Source organism: Salvelinus alpinus, chromosome 12, assembly GCF_045679555.1.
Source record: "Salvelinus alpinus chromosome 12, SLU_Salpinus.1, whole genome shotgun sequence".
Lineage (NCBI taxonomy): Eukaryota > Metazoa > Chordata > Actinopteri > Salmoniformes > Salmonidae > Salvelinus > Salvelinus alpinus.
In genome coordinates this window covers 45,158,442-45,170,570 of record NC_092097.1, presented here as the reverse complement: position 1 = coordinate 45,170,570, position 12,129 = coordinate 45,158,442, and the positions used below count along the sequence as shown (strand labels likewise).

The 12,129-nt window shown below is 42.2% G+C and overlaps 1 protein-coding gene across 1 annotated transcript in view; it reads left to right on the top strand.

The window, feature by feature from the left end:
- Positions 1–4,829: 4,829 nt before the first annotated feature.
- LOC139536218 (disks large-associated protein 4-like) overlaps positions 4,830–12,129 on the top strand; it is a 238,615-nt gene continuing 231,315 nt past the window's right edge. Inside the window, exon 1 of the mRNA XM_071336549.1 lies at positions 4,830–5,178. The gene's annotated coding sequence lies outside the window, so the exon portion shown is untranslated. The remainder of the gene's footprint in view (positions 5,179–12,129) is intronic.

The following is a 12,129-nucleotide window of genomic DNA, read 5'->3' as shown; positions in this document are numbered from 1 at the left end:
TGCTAAATACGGCTGCTAGAATCCTGACTAGAACCAAGAAATTTGATCATATTACTCCAGTGCTAGCTTCCCTACACTGGCTTCCTGTTAAGGCAAGGGCTGATTTCAAGGTTTTACTGTTAACCTATAAAGCGTTACATGGGCTTGCTCCTACCTATCTTTCCGAGTTGGTCCTGCCGTACATACCAATACGTACGCTACGGTCACAAGACGCAGGCCTCCTAATTGTCCCTAGAATTTCTAAGCAAACAGCGGGAGGCAGGGCTTTCTCCTATAGATCTCCATTTTTATGGAACAGTCTGCCTACCCATGTGAGAGACGCAGACTCGGTCTCAACCTTTAAGTCTTTACTGAAGACTTATCTCTTCAGTAGGTCATATGATTGAGTGTAGCCTGGCCCAGGAGTGTGAAGGTGAACGGAAAGGCTCTGGAGCAACGAACCGCCCTTGCTGTCTCTGCCAGGCCGGTTCCCCTCTCTCCACTGGGATTCTCTGCCTCTAACCCTGTTACAGGGGCTGAGTCACTGGCTTGCTGGTGCTCTTTCATGCCGTCCCTAGGAGGGGTGCGTCACTTGAGTGGGTTGAGTTACTGACGTGATCTTCCTGTCTGGGTTGGCGCCCCCCCTTGGTTTGTGCTGTGGTGGAGACCTTTGTGGGCTATACTCGGCCTTGTCTCAGGATTGTAAGTTGGTGGTTGAGGATTTCCCTCTAGTGGTGCGGGGGCTGTGCTTTGGCAAAGTGGGTGGGGTTATATCCTTCCTATTTGGCCCTGTCCGGGGGTTTCTTCGGATGGGGCCACAGTGTCTCCTGACCGCTCCTGTCTCAGCCTCCAGTATTTATGCTGCAGTAGTTTGTGTCGGGGGGCTAGGGTCAGTTGGTTACCTGGAGTACTTCTCCTGTCTTATCCAGTGTCCTGTGTGAATTTAAGTATGCTCTCTCTAATTCTCTCGTTCTCTCTTTCTCTCTGTGAACCTGAGCCCTAGGACCATACGTCAGGACTACCGGGCATGATGACACCTTGCTGTCCCCAGTCCGCCTGGCCTTGCTGCTATTCCAGTTTCAACTGTTCTGCCTGTGGTTACGGAACCCCTACCTGTCCCAGACCTGCTGTTTTCAACTCTTAATGATCGGCTATGAAAAGCCAACTGAGATTTATTCCTGATTATTATTTGACCATGCTTGTCATTTATGAACATTTTGAAAATCTTGGCTCTCTCTAATTTTCTCCTTCTCTCTTTCTTTCTCTCGGAGGACCTGAGCCCTAGGACCATACGTCGGGACTACCGGCCGTGGTGACTCCTTGCTGTCCCCAGTCCGCCTGGCCTTGCTGCTATTCCAGTTTCAACTGTTCTGCCTGCGGTTATGGAACCCCTACCTGTCCCAGACCTGCTGTTTTCAACTCTTAATGATCGGCTATGAAAAGCCAACTGAGATTTATTCCTGATTATTATTTGACCATGCTTGTCATTTATGGAAATTTTGAAAATCTTGGCTCTCTCTAATTTTCTCCTTCTCTCTTTCTTTCTCTCGGAGGACCTGGGCCCTAGGACCATGCGTCGGGACTGCCGCCCGTGGTGACTCCTTGCTGTCCCCAGTCCGCCTGGCCTTGCTGCTATTCCAGTTTCAGCTGTTCTGCCTGCGGTTATGGAACCGCCACCTGTCCCAGACCTGTTGTTTTTCAACTCTTGATGATCGGCTATGAAAAGCCAACTGAAAATTATTCATGATTATTATTTGACCATGCTTGTCACTTATGAACATTTTTGAACATCTTGGCATAGTTCTGTTATAATCTCCACCCGGCACAGCCAGAAGAGGACTGGCCACCCCTCATAGCCTGGTTCCTCTCTAGGTTTCTTCCTAGGTTTTGGCCTTTCTAGGGAGTTTTTCCTAGCCACCGTGCTTCTACACCTGCATTACTAGCTGTTTGGGGTTTTAGGCTGGGTGTCTGTACAGCACTTCGAGATATTAGCTGATGTACGAAGGGCTATATAAAATAAAATTGATTGATTGATTGATTGATTGATTGTCATACTTGAGTAAAAAACATATGTTTCCCATGCCAATAAATCCCTTGAATTAAATTGAATTCAGAGCGAGGGTAAAAGAGAGAGAGAGAGAGAGAGTGTTTGGAGGAGGGTCAGAGATGTCAGATATTATTTTTAAGAAGAAAAACACAGTGAATATATTATAGAGCCTTTATTTTACAGTCCTTGACCTCATGTAGGGAGCACTTAACAAACCCGACGATTGAAAACCAGTGCTGTAAAGTACTTAAGTAAAAATACTTTAAAGTACTACTTAAGTAGTTTTTGGGGGTATCTGTACTTTACTTTCAGGGTTGGGGAGTAACGGATTACATGTAAGGGATTTGCCAGCAAAAATATCAGATTACAGATACTTTCGAAAAACTAGATGATTACTCTGAGGATTACTTATAAATTCAGAAAGGATGTTTGCGTAAAAAAATCTTTGACACTTGAATGGAAAGAGTGCGCAAAGCTGTCATGAAGGCAAAGAGAGGCTACTTTGAAGAATTTGTTTAACATTTGTTTGGTTAAAACATGATTCCATATGTGTTATTTCATAGTTTTGATGTTTTCCCTATTATTCTACAATGTAGAAATAGTAAAAATAAAGAAAACCCCTCGAATGAGTAGGTGTGTCCAACTTTTGACCGGTACTTTATACCCATTGATTCTTGAAGAATATAACTTATAAATGGTTCATGAGTTTAGTTCAACTGTCACACTCCGTGAGAACCCAAAATATAAGCTTGTTTTACTCCAATGTTTGTAAACATTGTAAATGTAAACATACACTGTATAGCCTCATAACATGGTTAAAACGAACATTTTGATATCATGGATGGTCAGTCCTTGCATCCATCTGAGAGTGGCTACATTTTTCCAGGCCCATCCCCCAGCTTTTTACCAAAACAGAGGCAGGGCGACTGTTATGTTATTGTTTCATCTGTGGATTTGCCGTTTAAACAGCTGCATATTATCAAGATATCAAAATGTCACCAACAAAAATGTAAACAAATGCAAATGCAGCGCATGGCATTCATTTTTCACATGTAAATAGCACTTTTCAGTAGTGCTCAAAGCATGTCATTCCATGAGTGCAGCATTTATTTTTTAACTCGAATCAATGAGCCCATGACAAAATCATAAACAACAGTAGGGCTGGCTAATAAGTCCTTAGTTTGGGGGTTATGCTCAGGTAAAACAATTTGGCTAATCTATAATTCCATATTTCCAAGTCCTATTCTTGAGGATAATGGTCTATAACATTTATTGGAATGACAGGAATTCTGATAGACTTTTGTTTTTAATGTGAAGATATAAGTTAATCGAATTACTATATGTAGTAGAAAGCGATGGGTTAGAAGAAGCCTACATAACCAACCCATAAAGTAACATTTTACATCCATATATGGCCAGCTATGTAAACTTTAACATTGATTTATCCTGCAATAGATGTTGTTCAATTGGTAACATACATTTTTGTCTTCTTCTAATGCCTTGGGAAAGTAATCTAAAAGTAATGGAATGTAATCAGATTAGTTACTGGGTTTGGGTAATCCCAAAATTACGTTACTGATTACAATTTGAGACAGGTAACTAGTAACTGTAACAGATTACATTTAGAAAGTAACCTACCCAACCCTGTTTAATTTACTATTTACTTTTTGACAACTTTTACTTTTACTCCACTACATTTCTAAATAAAATAATGTACGTTCTACTCCATACATTTTCCCTGAAACCCAAAAGTACGCGTTACATTTTGAATGCTTAGCAGGACAGGAAAATGGTCTAATTCATGCACTTAAAGAGAAAATCCCTGGTCATCCTCACTGCATCGGATCTGGCGGACTGACTAAAAACAAATGCTTTGTTTGTAGTTTATGTCTGAGTGTTGGAGCGTGCCCCTGGCTATTCGTAATTTTTTTTTAAACAAGACAATCCTGCCGTCTGGTTTGCTTAATATAAGGAATTTGAAATGATTTATACTTTTACTTTTAATACTTAAGTATATTTAGCAATTACATTTACTTTGATACTTAAGTATATTTAAAACCAAATACTTTTTGACTTTTACTCAAGTAGGATTTTACTGGGTGACTTTCACTTTTACTTGAGTCATTTTCTATTAAGGTATCTTTACTTTTACTCAAGTATGAAAATTGGGTACTTTTTCCACCACTGCTGAGAACAAAGCTTTAACAAGGGAATATAAAATGTCGTATTTGTCCATTCTGTATTAAATGTAGGTCCACGTCTATTTACATATTATACGGAAATCTAACAGCGGAGAGTATTCGTATGGAATAAGAATTAAATCACATTAGTTATTTATTTTTATTTGCAATTTATTTGCAATTTGCAATTCATTCATAATCCTCAAACCTCATGCAAATCACCGATCAAAGCAACCTGCTCCAGTGCTTTCCATGGTGCTGATTTGAACTCTCTCTCTCTCTCGCTCTCTCTCTCTCTCTCTCTCTCTCTCTCTCTCTCTCTCTCTCTCTCTCTCTCTCTCTCTCTCTCTCTCTCTCTCTCTCTCTCTCTCTCTCCCTCCCTCTCTCGCTCTCTCTCTCTCTCTCTCTCTCTCTCTCTCTCTCTCTCTCTCTCTCTCTCGCTCTCTCTCTCTCTCTCTCTCTCTCTCTCTCTCTCTCTCTCTCTCTCTCTCTCTCTCTCTCTCTCTCTCTCTCTCTCTCTCTCTCTCTCTCTCTCTCTCTCTCTCTCTCTCTCTCTCTCTCTCTCTCTCTCTCGGTTTCCCAAGTGGCCTGAGAGCGTTGCAGTATCTCTGCCTCGCCTGCCTGGCATCACAGAACCCCTGTCTAGGCTGTCTCCCTAATGCCAACGTATATGAACTGCTCAGTAATGGGGATCGCTGTGAACCTGGGCGCTTGCATTTCCCCTAAACGGAGAGACGGACGAATAACCGACTCGACATCGGCAAAGTGTGCTATTTAAAAACTGGAGCACTGCGTTCATTTGTCTTATTTGTGTTTATAACCGTTTTTTATTTATTCTCAAAAACGTTGCTGCCGGTCCTCAAAATATAGCCCGTTTAGGAAGTTCTCGTCAATAAGAGCAGGATAATCGCACATCAAGTGTAGTTCAATCTTTCTCCAGACCGATTGAAACCCGATTTGAGGACTCCGAAGGTAAGATTTGAAAAACGGATTAATAAATTGTGTTATGATGTTTACATGGGCGTTTGTAGTTTAGGCTAATAAATTAAATAAATAACCAAACACATGGCATAGGAAATACATGTTTATATGTGTCACGAACGCCAGTTATAATGTTATTCAGCGACGGCATAAGTGGTTGACATCAATTTATTTCGACTGTAGTCGAAGGTGGTTTTAATCATAGTATTATTTATATATATTTATATATATATATATATATATATGTTTGTGCATTAGGCTACAGGAATGAATTGATGCTGGTTGGCAGGTGATTTTTTTTTAACTGGGTTATTTCAGCCGCTTGTGTGGCATGAGATGTAGGCCAAGTCGTTTTGTCCATTAACAGAGCTTTTGGAGATTGATTTAAAGCATTAACCTCACAATTCATTTTAACAAATAATAGTAGTAGCCTAATAATGTTGAACATAGAGGCTTTTCCTTTGGCGATAGAGGGGGCTTGAGCGATGAATTGAGAAAGAAAAAGTGTCGTATTAGGAATTCTTGGAGATATATTTCTCCATGTTGTTGAGCCAAGTCAAACAAAAGCAGGTTTGGTTTCTTTGAAGGTAAGAAGAGACGCAACACTAAATATCAACATTGACCCTTGCAGTAGCCTAGTCCGTGGTTTTTGAGTTGGCCTATGTGTTGTTTTGCACACCTTGGAGAAAATGCCTCGTCGCACTATTCGGATGAAACCACTTTTCAGAAAGCTTAGACGATAAAAATAGAGCGTACCACTCACTGGGTTGTCATGTGGCAGTGATGTGACTCTTGTTAACAATGCGTGTCTGCGTCCAACACATTTGAGTCGGCTTTGGGCCAGAGCACCATAATGTCCAACTACTTTGAAGTTTGACGCATGTAACTATCTTCTCTTGCCTTCTTATACGTATTTTTCATTGACAGAATGGTCGTAGCCACCGATTCTCCCACCCTCAGAGTATGCGGGTCTGGTGGGGATGTAGAGTTGTTGACATGCTGCAGGAGGAATATTGATGGTCCAATATTGGCAAGTAATATGTTTTGATAATTTGGTCAAATCTACAGACTGCTGATTCTTATGACTATGATTCTTATCATACTATGACAAAATGGTCAGCAGCTCTACTTCAGGTTTGGCGAGAAATTAGCTATTGAACTTCACATGGACCTATTGAACACTTGGAACCTGTCAGGAAACAACCCCCCCATCCTTACCTTAGAGCTTAGACCCTACCAACTTAATAAACATTATTTCCACGTTGAACTGACGTGAAGTAGACATTGAACTGACATCTCTGCCCAGCGGGTAGTTGCCTCATGTTGATCTGAACTAAAATTCTAGGTATAAGCAATATTGGATCTCCTACCTGCCGTCTGATAGAGGATATGGAATTGTTGCATATTACTTATGCCTATCCAGTTTAGATCTACAAAAGTGCCTATGGGCAGAGGCAGGGCTTGTAGGCCTTGGCCTAGGGGTTGTTTCTGAAAGGGAGCAATGATGACTCGTCTTACTAGAGATGATGACCATGTCCTCGCTCTGGTGAAGACTAATTATAGAGTCATTTATACTACGAGCCAAAATGAGTCACTGCATCTAATTCACAGTGACAGACACACCACGTGCTGGGCCAAAGATAGACCGTTAATCACAATAAATCAATAGCATTTTTCCGCACAATTTTCTTCATATGTTGTCCATAATGGCCAATCGACTTCGGCAACTCTCCCTTTACTGTGAGGTTGTCATGAGGATAAGAGTTATGTTTTGCCCTGAAAGGTAAGTGTGCCATAATGTGCCAGACTACAGTATTAGGTAAATGTGTCTTTCATGCCATCAAATTAACATCAGGTTTAGCGCCCTTTGAACAGTTTTTTTTGTGTGACCTCAATAGCATGGCCTAACTGCATTAGTGGCCTCAATTTGATTCAGTTAGAAAGAATGGGGGGAAAAGAGAAGAGCTGCCAGGGTATGGGCGTTCGCAGCCAGTTTGGAGTCCCTCTCTTCTCTCGTTTTCACATTCTCTCACTCACTCTCATTTTCACGCTCTCACCCTCTTTCTCTTTAGCTCATATGTACTTACTCATGTCATGTTCGCCACACACACACACACGCACGCACGCACGCGCGCGCACGCACACACACACACACACACACACACACACACACACACACACACACACACACACACACACACGCACACGCACGCACAAAGATGGATAGAGCCCTATTTTAAAATACTTATTTTAAGCTTTTGATTGTTGATGTTTATATCACACTAATTCTTTGTATGTGAATTCAGCCGCTAAGTGTTTAAAATGTTTGTTTATGTATGGCCTGTCCCAAACCCTGTGGCCCGTTCTTATATAAAACATATATACAACTCCAGTAGTTTTACAGTATCCTACGTAATGGGTAAAAATTAAACTGATATCTAATTTTTCCTACCCCCAGGAGTATACAAAGGGTTGGTCATTGCTATTTAGTCTATTTGCGCATAGAGGCTGGGTTTATCAGGTTAATATAATATTATGGCAGGGGTAGGACAAGCATTATGTATAGCCAATACTGTAATGAATATCTGCAGCGATGAAGGTGTGCATTCCAGTTCTCAGACGGACCGCTAGATTACACCATGTTACATCAACGAGAAAAATGAGAATTCTGAGAGTGAGAGAAAAACAAATACGAAGAAAATTCAGGGCTTCCGCTCCTCCAAGATAGCTTTGGCAAAGATTCTCAGCCTTTTCTTGTGAGCTGGTAGATTCCGAAAGCATCTTTATTGACTTTGGGTGCATCCATTGCAAAGCTATGGTTGTGAATGAGTTATTATGGCTGTCTGACAAGAGAAGGAAACGAGAGAAAGAATGTGGATGTCATTGTATTGACTTCCCGGGCTGAGGTATGGGGAGAGAGGGGGGAAGCAAGCACAGGAGAACGCACACACTAATACTCTACAGCATCAGTGGGTATGCTTTGAAGTTTAAGCTTACACAAACAGACAAAGTAGCAACTGTCATCCCTCTCTGCTTTTGTGCTTAACATAGGCCTAGTATCTGCAGAGACAAAAAGGCAAACCTCACGTTCATATCAACATGTGTGCTTAGTTTTGGTGTAAAATCTCCTTTCAGCAAAGCTATAACCTATAAAGATCATAGCTTTGCTTTGTTTGCCTTAAAACTAGGCCCTGCAAGGGTGATTCATTTTTCCTCGATTAAGAGCAAAAACAGTCGCAGGACTTTAAATGACCTTCTTTAGCTTTCGCCACGTCTCTGGTATTGTCAAAAGTGTGAATAATTTAGTCTGTGAAAATGTCAAACAGCCCCTCTCCGTATGCCAGAAGATGTTTGGGTTTTTAAAAGTCAGCCACAGACATTACAGCACTGACAGAGGGCTCTGTTAGAAGCAGCTAGCTCAGATTCTAATTATACAGTGGCAATGCAACAGGGATCAACAAAGAATATAGAAAATGAAGAGGATGTGGATGTTGCACAGCGATAGTTTATAATGAACAGAAATAATCAGCAGTCTGATAACTCCAGGATAACTACAAGAGGACACTGATTGCCAGGAAGGCAAATGTGAATTTCATTGAGCTTTTTGCATAAACGTTGTAGTCAGCTGTCATTGAATATCTTGTTGGTGATAGAGCGTTTCATTCATGCGATGGCAAGAAAGTGTATATTGTACCCTTAAAATGATCACTGGCATTGTAACTTTTCTTCATTTTCAAGGGCTGTTCTTTTCAAACTATTTTCAATGCTTTGGAGAAATTGCATTGTAGGCTACCTTCTCAAGGTCTGTCTTCGTGTGAAATATACTTTGTTACGGTACACACTTAGAAAAAAGGGTTTCAAAAGGGTTCTTCGACTGTCCCTGTAGGATAACTTTTTATGGTTCCAGGTAGAACCCTTTTTGGTTCCTGGTAAAACCCTTTTGAGGTTTTACCTGGAACCCAAAAGGGCTTTACCTGGAAACAAAAAGGGTTCTTCAAAGGGTTCTCCAATGGAGACAGCCGAATAACCTTTTTAGGTTCTAGATTGCTCCTGTGTTTATAGACGTCTAGCATGAAGTACCTAATGCACATAGACACATACAGATATGACATGAACAGGTTGACTGTCTGTCTGCCTCGGCAGTGCACAGCTCTGGTCCTAGAGAGCCAAAGTCCTGCAAAATGTTTGTCCTTGCCTTAGGAACTTAATTTATCCATGAGAAACCAGGTGGGTAGACTAGCCAAACCGTATAGCATCCAACGATCAAACAACTGAAAACCATCAGGACTGCAGAACTGAAAACCATCAGGACTGCAAAACTGAAAACCAGCTGGACTGTAGAACTGAAAACCAGCAGGACTGCAGAACTGAAAACCAGCAGGACTGCAGAACTGAAAACCAGCAGGACTGCAGAACTGAAAACCAGCAGGACTGCAGAATTGAAAACCAGCAGGACTGCAGAACTGAAAACCAGCTGGACTGTAGAACTGAAAACCAGCAGGACTGCAGAACTGAAAACCAGCAGGACTGCAGAACTGAAAACCAGCAGGACTGCAGAACTAAAAACTAGCTGGACTGTAGAACTGAAAACCAGCAGGACTGCAGAACAGAAAACCATCTGGACTGTAGAACTGAAAACCAGCAGGACTGCAGAACTGAAAACCAGCAGGACTGCAGAACTGAAAACCAGCCGGACTGCAGAACACAAGTGGTGGTATTATGCACCCCTGCCTCGTTCCTCTGGGGTTCTTTCCCAAACTCATTAAATTGGACTGCAGTCCTGTTGTCTCTTCTCCGACCTTCTCCCACTCTGAATCTTCTCCTGAGTCTCAGTGGTATTGAAATGGGGGGCGGAATGGGAAGAGTTAGTAAGAGATTCTTGACATCAATAAAGTACTCCCCACTCGTCCCAACCCGAAGCGATACGCCTCTAATTAAAATGTCCGTCTTCCCCAAGCTGCTTAGTCACGAGCTGCTTAGTCACGGTCACTAAGGCTTCAAGTAACCTGCCAGGCAGACGCGAGCCACCCTTCTCAGGGAAACAAGACTGGCATGATGCCCAAACTCATGGCATGGCAGGGGTTAGTCTATGTCACTCTGCTGAGGCAGTTGTTATTCTACACACAGCAAGTACAGGTTTCAGGTTGAAGCGGTGCAAGCGAGCGATAAGGCTGTGTTGCCGCTAACTGCTGTTTGAAAGTGTGGACAGGGGTTGCTGTTTGGTTTTAGTTGTCAAATATGGTGAAATTAGTTATATATGTAGGTGTTTTCATACTGTTAGACTTGTTAAACTCTGTGTGAGTTCTTGTTGTTTTGGAATTTTCTAGTTTATTAGCCAGAGGCAGTGAAGAGAGACAGGAAAGTAAGGAGGAGAGATGGCGTGCTAGAAAGGCAGTGACATTAACTGCTAGACCACCACAGGTCACATACTTTATTTGAGTTAACGTATCATATGTATTGCGTGAACTATACAAGACTGTGAAAATGGTTACATGGAGGGTAACCAATACTATTCAATTATATTCTCTCTGTACATAATATAGTAATTGCTGCTAATATGATTTATACACTACATGAACTGACACTGGCTTTAAGCTGTGTTTTTCTCCCCCCACAATTCTACGGTTTATTCTCAACGGAAAGCTAACTTTAAAAAAAGGCAATTGTTCAGTATTCCAACTCTCTGCTAATGACTGTATGTGTTATGCTTCAACGCCCACCTTAGGTCTAACAGCCGTCTGTTGCCTCCTGAGAAATGTCTCTGAAATTGAAGGTCCACTTTGCTTAGCCTTATACATGACTCCAATAGATTTTTCAATAGAGATGGTGATTTCACCATGGATCAACATCCTATCACACAATATTAGAATCAGCCAACAGAAAATATGTATCCCGTAACATGCTGTATCTCTAGGACCTCCCATCCCCATTTGGCCCTCGTAACCCCATGATGAGAAGCCTCAGTCTGCATCTGTACTGACCTGGGTTCAACTACTTTAAGTGTTTGCGCCAGCCTGCCCTGGAGTGCCAGATGGTGGGGTTTTGCAGTCTTGCCAATATTCTATTGGTGCCATTGCACCAGGCAAGCTCAATCAATCCCAGCTAAAGTATTTGAAATTATTTCAAATTGTATTTGAACCCAGGTCTGGAGTCAGATCTCCAGCACCACACAGAGTGGGATCCAGTCACTTCAATGTAATTAACAGGCCAGCCTAATAGAACATGTATGAAAATAACCACACTGATCTATAATTGATGAGGGCCAATGGAGTGTGAAATAATTTTTGCTGTGTGTGTGTGTGTGTGTGTGTGTGTGTGTGTGTGTGTGTGTGTGTGTGTGTGTGTGTGTGTGTGTGTGTGTGTGTGTGTGTGTGTGTGTGTGTGTGTGTGTGTGTGTGTGTGTGTGTGGGTGTGCGCGTGTGTGTGTGTGTGGGTGTGCGCGTGTGGGTGTGGGTGTGTGTGGGTGTGGGAAGAGGAAGCAGGTGGGTCTGGATGTGATGGAGGCAGTGCTACAGTATGTATGTGTTACACAGGATGGTTGCTTGGGCTATAGAGCCTATCAGATCCCCAATCATTGACAGCTCAGCAGAGACTTTTGCAACTGGCCTATTCAATGTTTCCTAATGTGTCCTGATGTCCACACTAGCATTAGTATGTGTAGCAGATGAGGAGGGCAGCTTAGGAGGGCGGTCAAGTGTGTTTGCGTGGGAGGGGCCTGAGGCTTTCTAAGCTTAGAGTATTGACAGGATTCAAAGGGAAGTAGGTGTATTGTAATCAAGGTCGAGAGAATGTTCACCTGAAAGCTTTGTGAAGAGAGTGAACATTGAACACAGCATAGCGGACCTCCCTCCCTCCCTCCCTCTTTCCTTCCTTCCTTCCTTCCTTCCTTCCTTCCTTCCTTCCTTCCTTCCTTCCTTCCTTCCTTCCTTCCTTCCTTCCTTC